Source organism: Thrips palmi, unplaced genomic scaffold, assembly GCF_012932325.1.
Source record: "Thrips palmi isolate BJ-2018 unplaced genomic scaffold, TpBJ-2018v1 HiC_scaffold_4, whole genome shotgun sequence".
Taxonomy (NCBI): Eukaryota; Metazoa; Arthropoda; class Insecta; order Thysanoptera; family Thripidae; genus Thrips; species Thrips palmi.
The window spans coordinates 14054774-14066389 of record NW_023144631.1 but is presented as its reverse complement, the minus strand read 5'-3'; positions in this window follow the sequence as shown (position 1 = coordinate 14066389).

Genomic DNA, 11616 nt, shown 5'->3' with positions numbered 1-11616 from the left:
TCAATTTTTGCAGCGCCACTGCTTTTCACGCGGCGTACAAAAACTTTTTATCTCGTAGTTGGTAGATTGGTCCTTTATCTATAAAATCCACTCATCGGATTGGCGAAAATCGATGCCGAACCCCAAAAACCCCAAAAAGTAAAAACCACTACAAAACCTGAAAAACAGTCATAACATCTGTTTGGGTTGTCCTATCAACAAACGGGCACCGGATTCGTGTTCCTCGCGTGATTTTACATAAGATACTACATTTTGAGCTCAATCGAGTGCATAGAGGCCTCAGAAAGGTGATTTTTCAACTTTGGCCATATTATGTGAAAAGTTGTCAGAGAAAACGAAAATTGCCCATAGAATCTGAACGGTGCATATCTCGGCCCAAAAAATTTGTGGCCTTTCTTAGACCCACAAGGACTACCTTTGACCAAAAAATGGAGGAAATCGGCATCGGTCGTGTTCCACGATCGGACTTCTTAAAAAAAATGCCTCTGACTTTTGTTCTTCACACGGCGATGATTGTAAGGGTTTGAGTACTTTTTTCGGTATACCTAACAACGTAAATTTGAGGCACTTGGGAACCATCTATTTCCATTATCCTAGTTTAACGTAGGGCGCCAGGAGCCCTTTGGAGAGGGATAGGAATAAAGACATTTATGATACGATCACTGAGAATGCACAGTAAATGTCTTACGGTGAAAGGCTGCACCTACATAATATGGTGGAGATTTTCTCCATAATACCAACGAAATTCGTGAAAATCTCCATAAGGTACAGTGAATTCTCGATGGTATGTTACGAAGTCAGCTGCACCACCATAATATGGAACATTTTCACCATAATATGGAGAATCTTCACTGTAGAACATTTAGAGTGTGAAAGAGTCACCAGCATCGCCCTTTCATTGGGTAACGCACGCATCGCACAGTGGGCTAAAACACCCTTTTAGGCGCTCAAAACCTGTATTTCAGCCATTTTTGATCGTATATGTCCCAAATTTGGTACAGACCCTCTTTTGGTCTTACTTTATGAGATTTTGAACAAGCGGCGGCAAGTGTGACCTTATCTCAGCCGTGGTTCACCGAAAATTGATAAATAAAATCGTTTTTTTATGTTGTATACTTCTGAGTCTGCGGGAGCACTCTCTCTTTCTATTAGATCGATGCAAAACATATTTAGGTTTTTTTAATTTTAATTTAAAAAGAGGGAAAAACAATTAAAAAACCGCTTAAGGCGATTGCCCCCTAAATTTAAGTTACGGATTAGGCTAAAAATTTGAAAAACATGTTGGGAACACAGTTATGATGCCCCTCTAAAATTTTTTATGACCTAGTTCAAATTTGAACAAAGTTATTAAACCCCTAAAATTTGCCAAACTTCGGGCAGCTCACCCCCTCGAAAGTACGATACGTGGATCAAAACCCAAATTTCATATTTGTGCAGTAAAAATGAGCGCCTATTCAGTGTGACCCTCCGAGGTTCGTGCCTACACTCCCCGTAGTCCAAATAGGGGGTCAAAATTGGGCCAAAATTGGGGTTTAAAGTTGTACTCCAGATTTGAGAGACTGATCTCGGAATTTCATTCCCCAAGGGGTCACACTGAATGCGCACGTCTTTCCCCTACACAAATCTACGTTCAGATTTGTTCTATCATTGATACTTTTAGAGGTGAGTTGCACAAGTAAAAACACTGTTTTTCCCCCCCTTTAACCCATTTTGAAGTTGGCGGTCGTTTGGGGGGGGGTCTGGACAGTGGCGCGGTGGCAGGTATCCGAACTCGGTGCGGGGCCCGGGCCCGGGGCGGGCGCGACACATTTATGACAGACAGCTCGCCTGCAGCCGGGCATTGTCTTCGCCCCCTTTTCCCCCTCCCCTCTCCCCCCGCGGTAAGCCGGAGCTGCAGCGATGACCTGGAGCGCGCCGGCTGAGGTGCCGGGCCTGCTCGGACTCCGATCCAGCCAGTCCACAACGAGTCCCTCGCGACTTGAACGCGTCGCGCTCGCCACAATTGGCGAGAAGGACGACGGGGGGGGGAAAGGGGTGACACTTTTTCATTTTCAGAGTCTGATAAGAGGAGCTGAAGGCCGTAGAAAAAATTTTATCCCCGATTTCAAATCGATGTTGAACTGGTGTAAAAATGATCGTAAAAGAAAAAGGAAATTGTTGGTACCCAACCGCCACCACTCATTGCAACATTCAAATTTTAAATTTGGAAACTGGAGCGCATCGGACTCCACGGTGAGCCGCGCGCCTCGCCAGTCGGCCACTGCTTCCCCCTCCATGCCTCGCCTCGGCCATCTCGCTTGCACTGCGCGGGTGAGACAGAGACGGACAATGACTTCTGTTCGAGCGCACGGCGGCGCGGCCCGGGCTGCACCGGCCGCGCCGCACTGTCGCCGCACTGTCTGGCCATCGACACTGCCAAAACGCACCGCGCTGTCCGTCCCCGGCCAGAATGCACGGCAGGTATGGGGTTTTTCCCAACCCAGAACTAGGACCCTTTTATTTTTTGGAAGTACCTGACTGTAGTGCCATCTCTCGGGAGAAGGCTACACTACCTGAACGAAAATGGCACGGAGTATTCGCAAAAAAAGATCCCGTCAATACACAAAATAAGTTCCTTTAGCCATCGCCGGAGTCGGGGAGGGGGGCAAGCGCCTTAAAAGGGGTCAAAAAAAATCACTAACATTTTATGTGCGTTCCTAAAAACAATACTGTAAAAAATCATGGTTACAGATTTTATAACAACTGTCAAACTTCAATTCCTAAAATCAATTTTTAAATGGTATATCATTTTAAATCTTCATGGAACAATAACAGGGGAGGCTCATTTGCCTGGCCATCAAAGGGGCCAGCTATAAGTGAAAGAACTGTGGCACACAAATTTTTAAGACTTGGCTTTAGGTTTTTTTTTCTGAAAGAGCTGATAACAGGATCAGATGAAACAAATGGCCGTCAGAAGATCTGCATTCCCCTCAATTCTGTTGCACTTCCGGGTGGCCTTTTCTGGAGGGTTAGTTGTAGAGGGAAAAGGGGGCGGGGGTAGGGAAAAGGAGCCAAATAGCACGTGAAAAGATAAGGGACGGTTGGGATGGAGACATGGATGCTTGGCTTCTTTCTTCGTTGGGGCGCATTTTCTACCGAAAACGGGTAAATTGCCAATTTATAATGTTTCACAGCCGCGTATTACTGTTTGCGCAAATATGCGCAGGTTTTCTCTGTTGATCCTTTCAATTGACACATAGGTTGATAATTTCCAGCGGTGGAACGTGCTTAATAGTGCGGAATTCTATAGTAGATCTCAAACTTTTGTTTTTAAAGTAAAAATTATACAAATAAAGCGATTATATGCACACCAACACCCTTCAAATTATCGCAGGAAGATAACTCGGGTATCATTTTGAACGGGAATACTTGTTCTTTAAAATGGAACCACCGGAGGTTCAAAATCTAGATGCAAAGCCGTCAAAATCGCTGTGGCGTTTTGTTGCATTTTTTACTAAAAATAACACATTATCTCAAGTATTAACTTTGAAGGCCTGTAGTGGTCGTAGTTTTGGTCTGACAACAAAAATAAGACCAGATTTGAAATCTGCAGAAAATTTCCTATCCGACAGTGAAAACGTTTGCCTGTTTAAACGATTTTTAGGAAAGAGGTTTTGAGCGCCTAAAAGGGTGTTTTAGCCCACTGTGCATCGTCGCTCAAATTTGGGTGACGAGCCAGCGGTGACCAAATTTTGGGCAGTCATAAAATCGTTGCCCAAATTTGGGTAACGTCGTCGGCGACGCCGTAAGGTCCTCGATGACGTTCTACCGGGGCCACCACGATGACCGCCATGTGGCGTTGAGGCCTCCGGTCATCGTGGTGGCCCCGGAAGGACGTCATCGGGGACCAGAGGGCGTCGCCGACGACGTTACCCAAATTTGGGCGACCTAACGCCTGTTACCAAATTTTGGGTGATGAATTTATCATCACCCAAAATTGGGCAACGAAGTTGCATCACCCATTTAATGGGTGATGGTGGTGACCCATTCATTCTCAGTGATGCCGTATTCTGAGAAAATCGTGTATCAATTTCCAGCGGATTTTCGTGGTTAAGCAGAAAGATCACAGATCCAAGAGTCAAACTTTTTTTTTTCAAAATGAACGTTTAAGAACTAGCTTTTTTCAAATGAAAAACCCGACTAACCTTCAGTTTGATTGGAAAGTGTCATTTTGCGAGTCTGAGATTTGGTTACATCTTGGTGTCAAAGACGAGGTTTCTATGTACACAGTAAATGTCTTACGGTGAAAGGCTGCACCTACATAATATGGTGGAGATTTTCTCCATAATCCCAACGAAATTCGTGAAAATCTCCATAAGGTACAGTGAATTCTCGATGGTATGTTACGAAGTCAGCTGCACCACCATAATATGGAACATTTTCACCATAATATGGAGAATCTTCACTGTAGAACATTTAGAGTGTAGGTAGAGCGACCCGTCTTTGCCCCTGAATTTGCGTGATTGTCATCCCAGCATAATCAAGGAAGGGGTGTTGTGGTGCAGCCAGACCGAGGGGTGAATCACTAGTGTACTCATGTGTACAAATTTGCCCATACTCAGTGTACTCACAAGGTTAAAAAGGGCGAAATTCACTAGTTTTTCGACCGATTTGGCGTCAAGTGTCATTTTAAACGCTAAATTAAGCCTTAAATTGTTTACAAATGTAAAATTTATGAGTAAAGGGAGGTGTACTCACGCGTACTCATGTACTCATGTGTACACCACAACGCTGAGTGATTCACCCCTCGAGCCAGACGGTGAGTCTTCTTTATCTCCTGCAGACAGTGCCGGCACTCTGGGGACGCACGCATAGATCAGCCTTAATAATGACGCCTTCGCCTTTTTAAGAGATTACAAACTGCGCAGCCAGAGACAGGTTTTGTCCTTGACGCACTCAAGGCGATAGCTTCAGAACTCCCTGAGGGGCCGTCCATTATTTACGTTACACAGTGTAGAACACTTAACTACTCCCTCCTGTACCGCAGCGGCAAGAAGACATCATAGTATTACACATCAGTGACATGTTTGAGGGCGTTGTGCAAGGGACATTGTCCGTGAACACTTTGCTCTTCATGCATTGAAAGGATTTGACGTATGCCTTATTCACCAACGGCCCAGCGTTTTTAATTTTCATCCCTTCAGGGTCAGAGCGGAGAAGAACCGAACATCTAAAGGATGGATAAAAATCGGACACCCTATTTTTAGACTGGATTTGCTAATTTTGAGAATGACTTATGCTGTCACGTGTTGGAGTAGGGCTCCAACAACTAGTACGCAGGAAAAACGGTTCCTGGTTCCTGGCGACGACATTGGCGATTCAGATGGGGTCCCTGTGAAAAGCACGAACCGTTTTTACCATGTACACTCTTCAAAGCCTACGAAGCATTTGCTTCCATAACTGCAAAGAAAATGAAGGCATTGTAGAATTGCTTCGCATCATGAAGAAATGCATTCATTTTTTTGTATTAAAAAGTGTAGAGTTTCTTCTGTGTGAAAAGTATATCCTAATAACAGAATGTGACAATTCACGGGTGTGCGATTTTCCTCCGCTCCTGCACGGTTTCGATTCTTCCCTGCCAATACTCTACAGAGGGATAATCCAGGGCTGGGTGGCTGCGCCAGAGAGGAAATAGGGTCATTTGGGGTAATTATGGGACACGGGGTAAAAATGGGACAGCTTATTAGTCAAGATTTGACATTTTTGAACGCATAACATACCAAATGTGATGTATTGAGAAAATAACATTTGCTACGGCACAAGTTCTAAAATCTCGATTCTTGACGAAGAATCAGCTGTCCCATTTTTACCCCGTGTCCCATAATTACCACAACTGGTCCTGCAACAGGAAAAGTAGCGATACAGATCGCTAACTTTGGCACAACCCGTGTGTGACTTCCTGCCCAACTTCTGAGAAAAGCGTCCAACATCGAGCGCGTCCCTTGCCTCTATCTGGAGGGCCGATGGCGAGCACTGCTTTCTTCGCTATCTCTCTCGCACCCTTACGGAATGTTCAATGAGTGCGACAGACAGTTCAGAATCAGCTCGCTGTATACGGCCTGGTGTGAAACCATATCTCGAGTGCCCGTTGAGTGGCTGACTGACTGGCATACAGTCCGGCTGGCCCAAAAAGTAACTTGTAACGGTGCACTGGTAGAACTAGAGCGTCTACGCTTGAGGGGCATTCCAGACCCAATTAGCAGGTCACGTAGGTGACCACTGCCGATTTCGTTCCTTTTGTGGTCAAATGTTACCTACCACTAGGGTAAGATGACCCTAAATTTTTAAGGTCGAAATATGAATACTTCCGGAGATATCGCAATTTGAAATTTTCTCTGAAATTTCTTTAAGTGGTTTTGAATAAAGTGTCAACTTTTGCGCGCATCCCTCCTGCTTCTATAGTTTTTGACTCAGAAGGTCCAGACCACTGCTCCTTACGTAAAATTCAACAAGGAATCAGAATCCGTAGCCAAAATGAACCTACGATTGAGTTTAGAGGTCAAAAAATGGCCTTAAACTCAAAATTTTGTTATTTTTGAGCCTAATTTCAAGGCAAAAATGTAAAGGGAAGCGGGTCTAAACATAAACTTCCCAATAGTGGAAAATGTTCCTTCAGACTCCCTCTAAACAGCTGCGGCTCGAAAAAGTTGGTTATAGGTCAGGATCAGGCAGCACAGCCTTAAAATTAGATAGCGAATTTAAGTGAAATTAATAAATTATATTCGCAGTAGGGTGCGTCGATATAGACGACTTTTTGACTACGACTCTTGGTTAGCGCTCTATGTTGATGAATTTTTTTTGTGCTGATTCCAGAACTGACCTCGGTAGTACGATAGGACAACTTCTTCCTGTCCCTATTGGACGTTTAGTGCCAAAAACGCGGAGTTTCAAGAGTTTTTCTCGGTTTTTGGTCCCGCACACCATCCCAAACTGTCGGGGCGACTGTTGCATGGTCTGTTGGACATCACGTCCACAAAAGACAACTCTTGCAGTGTGGCCGGACTATCAGACACCTTCCATGTGAGTTCCAGACGTCAATTTGTATGCTATTCTGACTAATTTCTTAGTGTTTTTGCCTGTTTTTAAATGACATGGAGTATTTTAGCGACCCGGTCTGGCTGTGCCACGACCAGAGGTTGTAAAAAGGACTGACGGGGAAGGTAGGACGCATTGCAACCCCTGTACGGGGTCTGGGTAGCGAGGGTAGAGAACGAAGAGAGGAAAGGCGTTAGAAGAAATCCTCCAAAATGGCCGTAATCAGCCGCTCTTGCCGCGCGCCAATAGCTGTATAAGCGTGCGGCTCTTAGCTGGGCCTAAGGGGGCTCATTAGACCGTCCCTTATTTTTTCAAATTGAACCGAGACAAAAGTTCGTGGTGCCAAATTGTTCCATTTGGTGAGAAAACACCTCTGCCAAAGTTTGGTGGTGCTACGATATCGCATGGCCGAGCCTGAGGGGCCTAAGTGCAAATTTCAAAAATCGGCCGATTTCGGAATTTGAAAGTTGTCTTCCAAGTAAACACGTCATTTTGATGCCCGTAGGGCGAAAATTTCAAGCGTTTTGCCGTATCTCGAACCGTTATGGCCGAAACGGCGCTCTGAACGCGCTCCGCCACCGCGCGGAAGGCCGATCTGGACCCAACTACGACGCTTTTGGGCTGCACCGAGCCGCCCCGGAGGGCAGTGGATCGCTGCGTCGCTGTCAGCACCTTCCCAAAACATGTGTTTGACTAACTGTATAGTAATTGGTAGGTTAGATTTCAATACAGACGTGGTAAAGACCAAATTTTACACCAAAACTCGCGAAAAATGCTACAATGGCTAAATTTGACACTTTGAGGGCATATTTCAGCATTTTCCTATTGATTAATCCCACTAACCACATTGGAATTTTCAGAGATAATTCAGATACATGTTTTGGGAAGGTGCTGACAGCGACGCAGCGATCCACTGCCCTCCGGGGCGGCTCGGTGCAGCCCAAAAGCGTCGTAGTTGGGTCCAGATCGGCCTTCCGCGCGGTGGCGGAGCGCGATCAGAGCGCCGTTTCGGCCATAACTGTTCAAGATGCGGCTAAACGCTTGAAATTTTCGCCCTACGGGCATCAAAATAACGTGTTTACTTGGATGACAACTTTCAAATTCCGAAATCGGCCGATTTTTGAAATTTGCACTTAGGCCCCTCAGGCTCGGCCATGCGATATCGTAGCACCGCCAAACTTTGGCAGAGGTGTTTTCTCACCAAATGGAACAATTTGGCACCACGAACTTTTGTCTCGGTTCAATTTGAAAAAATAAGGGACGGTCTAGGGGCTCATACATGTTAAAAGCACTTTGTAAAAAAAAAGTTTTGATGTAGACGGATCAGGATTTTACAATTTCTGTGTTAAAACCCTTTTAGAGAATTGAGTAAGCTTCATTTTGGCTTAAAGTAAAGTGACTTTGGACATTTTTTGGAGTTTTAGTCGAAACGTTTAAAATTTTGGTTCTCGTAAGATTTTGTTCGCGTACTTGCTCAGATCAGTGGAGAAAAAATCAGAGAGAATTATCCCTAGTAGTGTCATAGAATTGACTACAATGTGCTTGATATCTGCAATAGTTTTCCAGGAAAAAAGTGAAACCATATTTTGGTAAAAAATTTGTTTAAAAATTGTTTCAAAAATGTTCTTTTTCCTTGAAAACTATTGCAGGTATAAAGCCTATTGTAGTCAAATCTCTGACACTACTAGGGATGAGTCTCTCTGATTTTTCCCCACAGCAAGTATGCGAACAAAATCTTACGAGAACCAAAATTTTAAACGTTTCGACTAAAACTCCTAAAAATGTCTAAAGTCACTTTACTTTAAGCCAAAATGAAGCTTACTCAATTCTCTAAAAGGGTTTTAACACAGAAATTGTAAAATCCTGAACCGTCTACATCAAAACTTTTTTTTTACAAAGTGCTTTTAACATGTATGAGCCCCCTTAAGCCCAGCTAAGAGCCGCACGCTTATACAGCTATTGGCGCGCGGCAAGAGCGGCTGATTACGGCCATTTTGGAGGATTTCTTCTAACGCCTTTCCTCTCTTCGTTCTCTACCCTCGCTACCCAGACCCCGTACAGGGGTTGCAATGCGTTCTACCTTCCCCGTCAGTCCGTTTTACAACCTCTGGTCATGGCACAGCCAGACCGGGTCGCTAAAATACTCCATGTCATTTAAAAACAGGCAAAAACACTAAGAAATTAGTCAGAATAGCATACAAATTGACGTCTGGAACTCACATGGAAGGTGTCTGATAGTCCGGCCACACTGCAAGAGTTGTCTTTTGTGGACGTGATGTCCAACAGACCATGCAACAGTCGCCCCGACAGTTTGGGATGGTGTGCGGGACCAAAAACCGAGAAAAACTCTTGAAACTCCGCGTTTTTGGCACTAAACGTCCAATAGGGACAGGAAGAAGTTGTCCTATCGTACTACCGAGGTCAGTTCTGGAATCAGCACAAAAAAAATTCATCAACATAGAGCGCTAACCAAGAGTCGTAGTCAAAAAGTCGTCTATATCGACGCACCCTACTGCGAATATAATTTATTAATTTCACTTAAATTCGCTATCTAATTTTAAGGCTGTGCTGCCTGATCCTGACCTATAACCAACTTTTTCGAGCCGCAGCTGTTTAGAGGGAGTCTGAAGGAACATTTTCCACTATTGGGAAGTTCATGTTTAGACCCGCTTCCCTTTACATTTTTGCCTTGAAATTAGGCTCAAAAATAACAAAATTTTGAGTTTAAGGCCATTTTCTGACCTCCAAACTCAGTCGTAGGTTCATTTTGGCTACGGATTCTGATTCCTTGTTGAATTTTACGTAAGGAGCAGTGGTCTGGACCTTCTGAGTCAAAAACTTTAGAAGCAGGAGGGATGCGCGCAAAAGTTGACACTTTGTTCAAAACCACTTAAAGAAATTTCAGAGAAAATTTCAAATTGCGATATCTCCGGAAGTATTCATATTTCGACCTTAAAAATTTAGGGTCATCTTACCCTAGTGGTAGGTAACATTTGACCACAAAAGGAACGAAATCGGCAGAGGTCACCTGCGTGACCTGCTAATTGGGTCTTTGAGTCAAACATGAAGTTCTCGAAGACATTACGCTTGAAACGAGGGGTCCAGCACTCTGGTGATCGTGTGTACACTTCGTCCTGTAACCATTGTTAATCACACGCTAAAACTGGCTATTTTCGCTGTTTTTATCGGATTTTCTGGATTTTTTCTGATGAATATAGGCGAAAAATGCTCTTAGCTGGCCAAAATGATTGTGTTTTGAGTATTTGGTAAATCACTGGCAATCAGTAATCCTGTGTACACTCCTGAGCTGAGTGGTGGACCCCTCGGCTTGAAATGAAGCATACACTGGAAATTCTCCCATGCATTTAGATAGGGGGAAACTTGGCGGATGAAACTTGGCGGATGAACCTATTGCGTAAACTGATTACGCTTGAAAACAGAGGATAATACCAAGCTTTGGGTTTACCAGTGTGGTCGCCATTGGGTGGAGCTGGGAGTTTTCTGTCTTCATTGCACTCGTGGTCAGCGCCTCGCTGCGCGTAGGTCCGCTCTCCTCCATTCTGCCTACCACCGTTCAAGTTACTGAATGGAACATCCGGGCAGTAACGATTGATTCTGCTTTGTGATAGCGAGTGAAGAAATCCCCCGTTACGGGACCCGAAGCCGAGGGAAGAAGTACACGGTAACACCATCTCCTGGGGATTTCTGGGAATCCCAGCAGATCTTCCTTGGAGGTAGCCGATGTTCTTGTGAATCCCACGAGATAACGTTGAAGCGCGCATGACGTTCGACGTTCGTACAGTCCGCATGGCGGCAAGTGGCATACATTCCAGGTTGCGCATGCTTTCCAATTACACCCAGGTAGCGAACATCTGCATGAACACCGTAGCTCTCCTTTACATTCAAAAGATGGATAACCCCAGAATGGAGTGTTCATGCAGATGTACGCCGTACAGCGTGTACTCGAGGGGTTTAACACTCGCGTATTACCGCATAGACAAAACCCGTGTTACGCGCAATACACGCGAATGCAATACCATTTTAGGGCCAAAATTACCAAATTTTGGCATCTCAATTCCGTACTACGTGTGAAATATCTCCGTAGTAGAGCGTAATACTGAGTTGTCCGTAAAGTATTTCTCGAAGTGTTTGCCCCCTCGCCTCGCGTGTTCTTGGAAAACGCGCAATCTGTAGGCTACCCCTGCCCAGGACTTCAACTTCAACATGTGATGAGGTGTAAGCTCCACGGAGATTTCGGACCATTCCGTACGTAGGTATCATCCGAGCGCTGATAAACGATTGCGAACGTAAAAAAACTCTCCACTTGGTGTTGCATGTCCTTCATTTGAAATTGAGTTGACGAGGATCCAGATAAGATTCGGAACGAAGGATTCATATCACTACTGACAAACGAAGGGGGGAAAAAAGAAAAAACATTCTGAAAACCTTACACACTAAATGTCATGGGACTTTTTTTGTCCCATGAATGATGCAATTTTAAGCACATCCGGTGGTGATACAATTTTGTGTCCGCCAGGCGGG